General features: G+C 52.0%; 1 protein-coding gene across 1 annotated transcript in view; it reads left to right on the top strand.

The window, feature by feature from the left end:
• Positions 1-12,286, top strand: part of LOC144119220 (uncharacterized) — a 102,939-nt gene that overhangs the window by 72,276 nt on the left and 18,377 nt on the right. The gene's annotated exons all lie outside the window — the stretch shown is intronic.

Here is a 12,286-nt window from a genome sequence, read left to right as displayed (position 1 = left end):
CAATGGCAATGACTTTTTTGAACTGGTTTATTCTGACATCTTTAATGCCTCCCGGTACGAGGCTCTCCAGATAAATAGAGATGGCTTGCCTGTTCAGGAGGTTCAAGTTGTCCGTTGGGTTCAACGGCACAAACAAGGCTGTATGCGCCGAGGAACTTCGCGCCTTGATGATCGTTGACGTGCTCGATGAGGACGATTCGGCTTGTCTACGCAGTCTGCGCTTGGCCTTCTTGCCAACAACCGGTATGAAACCGTCGTCGGCCGAGGACGAGGAGTCTTCACTTGGCACCGAGTACACAACAGTGCCCTGGCTGCTCTAGTCACTCTGGCAGTGCAGGCCCTTCCTCTGGGCGGCTGCTGCCAACCCACCGGGTTCCAATAGAGGCACAGCAGCCTCCACTTCCCTCGCCGTGGCAAAAAGAGAGCGACGCCTCCTTGATTATAGCACAAATTACCAAAAAACTATGGATCTCTAGCTAGAAGTTAGTTGGGATCCATGCAATTAAGGCTCTGTTATGCTAAGCGATGAGAATAGTGAATTTTTATGGCGCAAGGGCAGCTTTGGCCAAAGAGCGCCATGGCAGAAGGTCGACTTTTATTTCACAAGGCGGGGTGAGAGGCCCATTTTCCAAGCATTTCACCCCAAAGAAGCCGAGCACCAGGCAGGGGAAAACTTGTACCCATTGTATCACCGGTGGGTACCTGGCGGCACTGGGGATCGAACCGCGCACCTGCAGCATGCGAGGCGGATGCTCATACCACTAGGCCACCGTTGCGGTTGTTATGCTAAATAACCGGCATAAAAATTATTGGCACGCATATAGATGCATAAAGCTGATGCATTAAAATAGACCAATCAAATATCTTTTTTCAATGGCACTCCTAAGGCGGCCATGAAGGTATACTCTTAACCACAATAAACCATAACAAATATCATTCACAGCACGACGGTCTCAACACAGAAAAGAAAGTGCACTCGAATCACGGTGGTTTGCAATATTTTTTTTCAGCAACACAGGAAAAGTATTGCTTTGCTTCATATCACTTCTGTAAGGTACTACCAAAGCTTAGTCCCTACATGGGCCACGGTTTTTTCTCCGTAGTTGTTTTTAGCCTTCAGAAGAAATAAATTTCCATGCGTAGCGTTTCGAGCCCCATGATATTCTACGGCCTAATTATCGAGGTGAACACTCTGTGCCTGATTCATGACAATTGCAACGCACAATGCTAATTGCACGGACGATGGCCGAATATGCGACCGGTGCATACTTATGTCTGAGTAAATGGCAGTGCTGCCACATATAAACCAATTTTTGCCACAGAAATATTGCCTAAACTCTTTATAATTTTTGTTCACGTTGAAAGGCGCTGGCTCTCGGCTTTACTATTTGCATGTGACGCGAGATGCTATAGGACTTATCTCGAATGGTCGCCGTCGCATGCAACCACTTCCACTTTGTCCCAGATTGTTGTATTTGCTTTGGCGCCTTACGTCGATGGCTTCTTGTCAGCGTTGAAGCGAGAGCAGCCGAGAGCGGCAAACATTCTGTTCGACGACCGCCGAGCACTCTTGTTGCTACGCCGCCGCCGAGTCATTCAGTTCTTCGTAGGAGCAGGTCCATCCAATAAACAGTTTGATTTGGAAGCGGTTTATGCTGTCCTTCTGAGCGCGGCACTGCCGTCACCAGGACTTCACAGTATGTTTTCAGAACCATTATCGCAATCGGCTTTATATTTAGGCCAGTTGCAAAGTTTTCTCTATTTGTAGTGTTCGTGCTTAGAATCCGTGAGACATGAATCTCCTGACTGTCGCCGCTGGTGGGCGTGGCTCATTCCTATCTAACATTGGCAGATTATTAGTTTCATTTTCTTTTGATGCACCTCACGTCCTGTAGGCCACACGTTGTTTTCTTTTGCTGGCCCTTTTCTCTCTGAGAGATCATTTTTGTTTATTAGTGTAAATAAATTCTTTTTCTGTTCCTATTCATTTTTATTGTTCCGTTGTCCTCCTCACCTTTTGTTTTCACTGTCGCGGGAGCGGTATTACAGAGATTTGATTTTATGGTCTTCCCTCGGCTCCTGTACTGCTCTGTGTACTTTAGCGTGCCTGGATTTGAAGCACTGGCATGAGTGCGCAAAATGGCTTTTTTGTTTAATGCGCAAGAACTTTGTTTTATAAGCTGCAGACTGAGTTAATTCCCAAGAACAAAAGGGATTCAGAAAAAGGGTTCGCTTCTTTCTTTTGTAAACGGTCACCTTTGTGAAGTTCCAGTAACAATTGGGAACTTCTATGATTTGTAAAAATGCGATGCCCTTCTGGGATATTCTGGGAAGAATTTTTAAGAAGGGCGTTAGTTTGATTTTTCGTTATCTGCGTTAACTTGCTGCACAACAGTGCGCTGATGCATACGCCACCAAACAGGTTATTTCTTCGTGGTCTACGTAGGCTGTGCAAAAAACTCGCATCATGGACTCCCATTGTGTTCGCTATTCGGTTGAAATTACGCTTTCTTCAAATAACTGGTGATTTCAGAGTGTTCTCAGGCCAAACTTTCCGTAAACCGGACTGCTATTTGTTTTAATCGTTTAGTGAGCTCTTCCTCTCTCCTGGTGTTACCTTGTTTTTTCTGTTTGGTTGATTTGGTGCCGTTTCATGTCCTCTTTGTAAATACTTGCATTTCCATAAAATGTAACTTCAATATAATAAGTTCTGCTCGAAACATACTAGTCGTGCTGGCGAGGTGAGCTTCTTCAGACCTCAATTTGTATTATGTGATTAGTACTATGCGGAATACTAACTGTAACGCTGCTAAAGCCAAATAGTCTTAAACGTCGAGAAACGATGCGGCTCGATTTGGCCCGACATTGAGTCTATTCATACCAGAGGGCATTTGTTGCTGGGATAGTTGGATATGCATGTTGCACTTCAAGAAATAAGACTCACAATATACACGGGACGAGACAGGCGCCTGTATCATCTCGTGTGCTTTGTAGGGCCTTATTTCTTGGAGTGTGTAATACCCGATGCAAGGAATATTTTTTTTTGCTCACAAATTTTGGCTGGAAATTTCGGTTTTATAGCTTGGCTTCAGCAAGGATTTCGGCGAGTCTTTCTGCACTGGCTTCACTCTCAACTGTACCGCCCATTTCCAAACGAGGCGCGACTGAGTTTGCGAGAATGCAATCGGCTTGCGTTTGGTGCTCAAAAAAGGCCCGTATATCACCCTCTGGTTGACGCTTGGCAACCTGAGCAGCGCATGCGACTTCCTGGAAGTCGTAAGAGTTTTACCAAGCTCTTTTTAAAAAAGATCGGATCACTGCGGTTGCGCCACGCGTGTTGCAAACTTGCTCTACTTCGTATTCGTGCTAACTAAGCAGGCGGCCGGTCGTCATTGAACTTTTTGGTGGCATTTTCTAAAAGACCTGTGCCGTAGAGTGGCAGCGCACACGTAAATGTGTGCAGGTCCCCTTAATACTGATACGGGAATAAAAGAAGAGGCGGAGAGCGAGCGCGAGCGGCGAGCGCGCGGCGCTAGCACGAGGGATATAGAACGAAAAAGCTTGGCCGCCGCCGGTCGTGCTTCGCCGGCTCTCCTCCGTACTGCTGCTATATTTCTCTGGGCGGGCCCGTGGCCACCCCGTGGCATCCCACACCGTAACATTTTGGTGTCAGAAGTGGGATCATGCCGCTCACCCGCTCCCGGAATCAAGCACCCGACGTGCCAGACGACAGGAGTCCACCACCAGCCGATAGCGCCGACGACGCGGCGGCCGGCGCCGCTAGACCTAGGCGCTCGGAGGGGCTCGGCTCTTCGCAGTAGCCGGACGCCGGTGTTGAGCGCATCCTGGATACAGTCACCCAACGGATGGACGCATGGGAGGCCCGTCTGACTGCCCAGGCTGGGGAGATGGAAGCTCTCCGGCGCGAACTCCGTCGCCTGGTGCCAGCCGAGCCGAGCACAGGTCAGGTGCCTTTGGGCGTCCCCGCCGCCACTGTTTACGGCTCTGCCGTCGCTGAGCCTGCGGTCGTGGCCGCCAATGGCGTGCTCGGCGCGGGTGCGTCCTCGCCGCAGTGTTCGTTGGACGTTGTGGAATTGCCCACATTTGACGGCACCATCTCGTGGTATGCTTACCGCATCCAGCTGGACGGTATTGCGGCGGCGAGAGGCTGGGACGAGCAAATGAAGGCATGGATGCTCGTTGCAAAACTGAGGGGCCGCGCAACCGAGCTGCTGCAGAACGTGCCGCCCGACCAGCTGGGCTCTTACACTGTTCTGGCGGGCCTCCTCGCCGACCACTATGGTGCCTCAGGTCAACTCCGTGTGCAGTACCACCGCCTGCGAGCCCGCCGTCAAGAGCCCGGGGAGACGTACCAGGACCTCGCCGCCGCCATTGAGCGCCTGGCTCTGCAGTCGCTGCCGGGAGCGCCTCAGAACGCCGTGGCCCTGGTCGGCACCGAGGCGTTTGTCGACGCCATCCGACTCCCCGAGGTGCAGCGCTTGGTCCGCTCTGGCCGTCCTGATTCCGTCCGCGCCGCCATGGCGCTCGCCATCGAGGCGGAATTGACTTTGCTGGCCACGCGGGGGTCGCCACCGTCTGCCGAGCGCAGCGTCCGGGTGCAGGCTCCTCGGTCCGCAGCCCCAACTGCGGCCTCTATCCGACGCCTGCGTAACGACGTCCGCATGACCTGCTTCCGCTGCGGCCTGCGGGGACACTACGCGAGGGACTGTGCCGGCCCTCCAACGTCGGGAAACGATTTGGCGGAACTCCGGGGGGCACCGTTCCGCCGAATAGAGTCCGTCCCCACACTCCTTCGTTCTCCGCGTCCCCTCCTTTCGTCGGCTCCGATTACCACTGATGCTCCTTACGTGCTCGTCGACGTCGAACTGCTTGACCGGCACGTAAAGGCCTTGGTTGACACTGGAGCGGCTGTCAATGTACTGCACAAATCGTTTGTTGTTAACGCGCCCCACCTGCTTCTGCCAGCCGCCAAAACCCGGCTCTTAGCTTTTAACGGCACCCCTGTGGAGCAAGTCGGACGTGTCGTAGTCAACCTGACAGCACTCGGAAATACCATCTCCACCGAGTTTGTTGTCGCAGACAGCCCTATTTGGCCAGTGGTCCTCGGGTGCGGGTGGTGCCAGCAAGCCGGAGTCGTCCTTAATTTTACTAGAACCAAACCACGGGCGAGCCGAACTCTCTGTGGGCCGGGCTGGCTTAGCCGGGTTTCCAGCCTCGGTGTCGCCCTGTGGCAGTCCCTGGTGTCGGCGACCAAGCGTGCCTCAGCATCTCTGCGTGACCTCGCGACGAAGTGGCCGTGTCGAGTCAAGCCGTTCGACGTCACTACCGTGACTGTGGCGTCCGCCGTGACCCTGCCACCGGGTGCGGCAACGTGGGTGTATGCCAAGCTTGACAGTCCGGTCACAGCAGACGTGCTGTTCGAACCCATCCGGTGTTCAGCTCCAGCCCGTCAGATGACCTCCCCTCGAAGCCTTCTGCCGGTGCTCAAAGGAGAGGCCCACGTATTTATGCTCAACATCAGCAGCGTACCTCTCGCGCTGACTCCCGGCACGCAATTGGGTACAGCCTCAGTTTTGGACCCCGGGTCACCAGTGGCGTCTCTGCAACCTGAAGCCCCGCCTCGCCACCCTCCAGCGCCGGCGATCCTATCATGGGAAGAATTTAACTTTGGACCCAGCCTGACCTGCGCGGAGCTCGCCTCTCTGAAGACCTTGCTGCTCGAGCATCGCAGTTGCCTTGCTCTCAGCGCCGGTGAACTCGGGTTCACTTCCTGGGCTCAACACCGGATCAACACCGAAAACCGCGGGCCCGTTCATCACCAACCTCGCCGTGTAGCGCCAGCCGAACGGAGAGTCATCCAGCAGCACGTGTGCGACATGCTTGACCAGGGAATCATTGCCCCTTCTTGTAGCCCTTGGTCCTCCCCTGTCGTCCTTGTGCGCAAGAAGGATGGAACATTCCGCTTCTGCGTTGACTATCGGAAGCTAAATGCTATTACTAATTGCGACGTGTACCCGCTGCCTCGCCTCGACGATGCGCTTGACCGCCTGAAGGGGGCCCGTTATTTTTCCACGCTAGATCTGCTCTCGGGCTACTGGCAGGTGCCTGTTCACCCCGATGATGCGGAAAAGACGGCTTTCGTGACTCCCGACGGCCTTTACCAGTTCAACCGTATGCCCTTCGGTCTCGCGAACGCTCCAGCCACCTTCCAGCGTCTCATGGACCGAGTCTTAGGCCATTTGAAGTGGACTATGGCGTTGGTCTACCTGGATGACGTAATTGTCTACGCGGCTACATTTGAAGAACACCAGAGACTCCTCAAACTCGTCCTCGAAGCCCTTACCTCTGCTGGGCTTCGCTTAAAACCAAAAAAATGTTTCTTCGGTTTCGCGGAGGTGACGTACTTGGGTCACGTTGTGAGCCGGCATGGGATCCGTCCCGACCCTGAAAAGCTAAAAGCGCTTACAGCTTACGAAGCTCCCACCACCGCCAAGGAGCTCAAAAGTTTCCTTGGATTTGCTTCGTATTTCCGTCGTTTCATTCCGGACTTTGCCAAGCGCAGCGCTCCATTGACCGCCCTGCTGAAGAAGAATGCACCGTGGAGTTGGACGCAGGCCCAACAGCTCGCGTTTCTTGACGTCAAGCACGCCCTCCTCGAGCCTCCTACATTGGCCCATTACGACGAATCGGCCCCCATCGTCCTCCACACGGATGCCAGCCAAGATGGGCTCGGCGCTGTCCTCCTGCAAGAAGACGAGTCTGGTGACCACAAAGTCCTAGCTTATGCCAGCCGCCAGCTTTCCGACGTTGAGCGCCGCCGCCACTCTTCAGAACTCGAGTGCCTCGCCGTTGTCTGGGCCGTCGAGAAGTTCCGTCCCTACCTGTACGGCCGTCACTTCACCATAGTCACGGACAATAGCGCTCTCACTTGGCTGCAGTCCGCCAAACATTTGAATGCCAAGATTGCACGCTGGTCCCTGCAACTTCAAGAGTACAATTTCACAATAGTGCATCGGCGCGGCTCTGCCCATCAAGATGCCGATTTCCTTTCTCGCCACCCTTGTTCCGTGACGGCTTTGACGGACCTGAGGACTGCACAAACGCAAGATCCCGCCATTGCTGCCATAATCCACTCCCTTGGCACCGCCGCCGGCGCAGGCCTCCGCCAACTACGCCGGGTCTATCGAATGAAGGATGACCTCTTGTGTCATGTGAAGCGGCTCCGTGGTCGACCACCCGTCTGGTTGCCAGTTGTGCCGGCAACACTGCGGTCGCAAATCTTGCGCGGCTTACACGACGCTCCCACGGCTGGTCACCTTGGTCGCGGCAAGACCTACGCACGAGTGTCGGAGCGGTTTTGGTGGCCTAATATGTCCAGAGATGTCAAGGAACACGTGGCGTCCTGCCAGGCATGCCAGTACAGAAAACCGTCCACAGGTGTAACCAAGCCACCCCCGCAGGCTTTTTCGCCACCAAGTTCACCTTTCGAGCTGGTTGGACTGGATCATTTGGGCCCGTTTCCGAAGACGCGTGCCGGCAACCGGTATGTTCTGGTTGCGATCGACTACTTCTCCAAGTGGGTCGAAGCACTGCCCGTTCCAGGCACGTCGTCCGCTCATGCCGTCGCGCTTGTGGAACAGCATCTCGTTCTTCGGCACGGTGTTCCCCGGCGCCTCATCACGGACCGTGGGAGCTGCTTTATGTCCCATGAATTCGAGCGAGCCCTCCGCTCCTTCGGCATTGCGCATTCCACTACATCCGTCAATCATCCGCAGTGCAATGGCCTCGTGGAGCGTGTTAACCGTACCCTCACGGATATACTCGCATCCTACGTCGCTCCGTCCCACACAAACTGGGATCGTTTTGTTTCTGCTGCAGCTTTTGCAGTCAACACTGCAGCGCAAGAAACAACGCATGTGACGCCGTTCTCAGTCGTCTATGGCAGAACGCCCTCCATCCCTCTCGACGCGCAGTTGGGCCTTCCCCATCCTACTGCGTCACCAACTGAATCTGCTCAACGACTCCATTCCGCCCGCCTCGACGCCCAGCGCAACCTCCTCACGGCTCACGCGCGTGTGCAAGCGGCCAACGCGGCAGCACCACCACATCCCCCCTTCCGGCCCGGTGACTTGGTCCTCGTTCGCCGCACCATCCGTGCGACTGGCCGTGCCGCAAAGCTCTTGCCCCGATACCGCGGCCCTTACCGTGTCGTTGCCCGACTCGGCCCCGTGACATACCGCCTCGAAGACCTGCCAGAGCATCGACCATGCGGTGTGCACCACATTTTCCCAGAGCATGTTTCAAACATGAAGCGATATGTCTACGGCGCCTGCGGTGACTCCGACTTAGCTACCGGGTCCTCATCAGTGCCGTCGTCGCCTGCTGGCTCCTTGCCTTCCCCACGCAATGCAGTCCCATAAACGGATCGCCGCTCAATATGCATAAAACTCCCTGAAGTTAGCCTAACCGGTGTGGGACCTTCTTCGGCGACTGCAGACACCTTCGCCCAGCTCACACACTTCGAATTCAACGAAGAGTGTGACCGTTTCCTATCTGCGAGCCCACATTGCATCGCCCCCAGGAAACTCTGCATCAAAGCACGGCCTGACTTCTCCGCCCCCCCCCCCCCCCCCCCCCCCGGTGGAAAGGTGATACGGGCGAGAGCGAGCGCGAGCGGCGAGCGCGCGGCGCTAGCACGAGGGATATAGAACGAAAAAGCTTGGCCGCCGCCGGTCGTGCTTCGCCGGCTCTCCTCCGTACTGCTGCTATATTTCTCTGGGCGGGCCCGTGCCACCCCCGTGGCATCCCACACCGTAACAATACCTGCAGGTAATTCCTGCTGACTCTGCGGTCACTTCGCGCTTTCGCACTGTTGCAACAAATCAAAACAAGCAGCAGTAATGAAGTTGTTTTACTACACCAATTATGTATCTGTACAGATATTGTTCTCAGCTGTGCAGTGCTGTGTCTAAGTGTGGCATAGGGAATCGTCGATTTCAGATATTAGAGAAAACTACGTAAACACAAGAGGACTAAACAAAGGCACACACATGCGCTGTGGATACTTGTGACAAACATGTGAACATTGCTTTTATAGTATGAATAAAAATGAAATTGCGTTGTCATTTCTGGCGCGAACAGAAATTGATATGCCTTCGCCGTGTGCCCTGACTGCTGAATCAGTGATCTAAATCTCATCGGCGCTAAAGCGCACAGAAGAAAAAAACGCCGGAGTTTGCTGGTGCTACTCACAAACCACTCAGCACACTAAGCACTCAGCACACAAACCACCCACACACTGTCTGAGAAAGACATATTGAAACATCGTGCCTGTATCTGTTCTAACGATTGTTACCACTTGAAATATTTTAGCATGTTTCGTGCAGCCCCGTTCACTCAGCTGTTCAGCTCAGCGTGCACTGGAATTGCATACACTGGCATAATTGCAATTTCGCTTAGAGCAGGGTGGTGATCCCAAGGAGCTCTTCCCTGGGCGCTGTGGATTCTCTCTTTTGTTCATCTGCCGATGCTACAAACCTCGCGAAAGGAACAGAGCAACGTTTGCTCCGCCCGACATCATTTGTGAGAACTGCTGCAAGCTGCGCTCAGTTCCGTCAGTCCGAAGAAACTTCTTTTGCGGTATACATGGTTTCCCATCCAGCATCAGCATTGTCACACTTCAGTACTGATCACGTGACTCATGTAACATGCTTCTGATTGGTTTTAAGAATCATAAAGTCTTCTACCACGTGACCTTTCAAACACCTCAGATCGTTTCTAAGAATAAGTGACGTCACTACCAAAAGACAGCGCTTGCCGCCATGTGATCAGCTCTGTTATTCCAGTGCTATGGAGCCGCATGCAATTGCGAGCATCTATACAGCTGAACCATACGCAGCGCCCGCGCAGAAGCTCTGCGCCGATGCTACCAAAATGCTGCTGTGGAAGGGACACAAAATATATATTATTAAACTATGTTCAATATATAAATTGACATTAGAAAGTGAGAACAAAATTCATTCAATCATGCACAATCGCCCACTAAAACCGCAGTCTATTACCGCATTAGTGATTATCGCAATCTTCTGTGAGTTTTGATTACATTAAACAAATAAAAGTGAATGACTTGCCAAACGTCCGTAAGTCTTCACTTCAAACCCAGTATTGCTCTTCTTATAGAGCGGCTGCTGCAGACACTAAGAACGTCGTGCTTATGCATCTTTGTGAAGTCAGTTCACAAAACACACTCACTGGTGAGAGCGCTCTGATGAGAAGTTTAATATTGATAAAGTGATAACTAAAAGCTAGCAAGAGTAACACCGCGTGGTATTCCTGGACACTGGCAATAGACTTTGCCGTCTGACAAGTCTTTAAGCTTGCCATTATCTCATGCAAGCGAACACTAACTAGCCGAGGAGGTCACCGCGAGTGTTTGCGGTGAAGTGTGCGAGACTGTTTACCGCGGTGAGTGTTTCTTTAAGAGATGTAGTAAACAAGCCGTTTGTGCGGAAAGAACGAGAAATTGGATGAGTTGCCACAAAAAAAAAACATGTTGAATTCTCATCAGTTTTTGCCTTCAAGATGTATAGACAATCCTATCATCTTTACCTGGGCAAAGGTCTGTTTAACAACACTTCGACTTGCACCAGACGTTTTCACATGCACTTTGAAAAGCCCCGATATAACAACCCAATGCAAAGAAACAGCGCCTACCACTAATTAATAGTAAGCAGAGTTCCGAGTGTTCAATGAACGCGGATAAAATTTTGAGGTGTCATCTCTTAAAAATAGTAATCAATATATGTGGTAGATATAAAAACAAAGGAAAACTAATTAACGCATGATATATGAATTGAACAAAAAATCATGCTTAATAAAACACCTGTTTTGGACAACATATCTCGCGAACAAACGAATAATGGGAAAGCCAAAATTAATGAACAGGAACCTCCGTATAGTCTAGTTGTCTTTCCCTTAGTCTTGCTTTGGGCGCCGGAAACTACGTACGACCAGAGACAGTAAAGACGGCACAAGCGCCGCTTCTCAGAAGTGGCGGAAGCAGAGGCAGCGCCTTCTTTGTTTCCTCTTGCACTGTGGCGCTCAAGACATTCTTAGTGAGTTTTGTCGCCTTGACCACTTGCAACCCTGTAGAGCGCGGCTTTTACGAAACGCATCTGCTGTGAATCCGGCTGCCCGGCCCCCCAGGAGTTCAATTAAAGGCCATTTACGAAGCAAGAAAAGATAAATAACGTTTCTCTGTGCGTTGCAAACCACCCTCGCGCCTGCCAGATAACGTAAACCTGCTTCACCGTAGTGCAGCACTCGCCCGGATCGGCGAGAGAACGAAGTAAGCGCGCCGCCATCAGAAAGTGGGAAAAAAACACAAGCGGAGGTGATCCCGTCCTCGAGTTGAGCTCTGATTGAACGCTTGCCCAAACAACTCGCCAGTAGAGCAGCTTTCTGAATAACTGCTTCTCTCGCAGTGGGGAGGGAGCGGTACTGAACCCGTCACACCACCGCAGCAGACAGGGCGGCTCGTTACAGCAATTTGCACATTTACCTGCACTGATGGAATACATGAGACTGCAGTTGCGCAAATCAGTAACTCTAGGCATTGCTGAGGGCGTAATTCTTTGGAAACCTAGTCGCGTAACGCCTCCCTTCTACGCAGTGGCATAGAAGGTCTTCACAAGGCACTTTTTTTCGCTTCCAACACATTAGTTGCCTTCACCCCATTTGACACTTACGTGGGAAAGGTGGCGAAGTAATTACAACAGGTGCTCTTTACATGGACTGCTTCCAAGGATGTCAGCACCTTATAGGAGTTTAGCAGAGATAACTTCGAAAATGTAAAAACTGTTAATGAAAACTCTAAGAAATCATCACTCAGTAAACAAAGTTCTGTTAAGCTTAGAACAAACACTTCACCTTGACGCGAATTTCCTGTTTGTCCTTATGCGTAACGTAAACCAACGACCTCTGATTATTTATTCAGGAGCTGTCATGTTTTCTTGACTACATAATATAGCGTGCCGAACGACTTGCAGTGACTGCCGGGTAAATAAAGCATGCCGTGTTGCTGAATCAAAAGGAGCTTGTTCCATGTTGACTGCGGCAGGGGTTCTTGAATGGAAGCTATATGTCAAAGCTTCGTTTTAATGGGACTCTGGACAACGTTGTAGAACTCTAGGTAGTATAAATCAGCTTAGAGCCCTTCATCCACAGCGCACCAAATTTCTTACATTGATACTTTGGGGCAGAAAAT

Source organism: Amblyomma americanum, chromosome 2 (assembly GCF_052857255.1).
Source record: "Amblyomma americanum isolate KBUSLIRL-KWMA chromosome 2, ASM5285725v1, whole genome shotgun sequence".
Lineage (NCBI taxonomy): Eukaryota > Metazoa > Arthropoda > Arachnida > Ixodida > Ixodidae > Amblyomma > Amblyomma americanum.
This window is presented reverse-complemented; position numbering and strand designations above follow the sequence as displayed.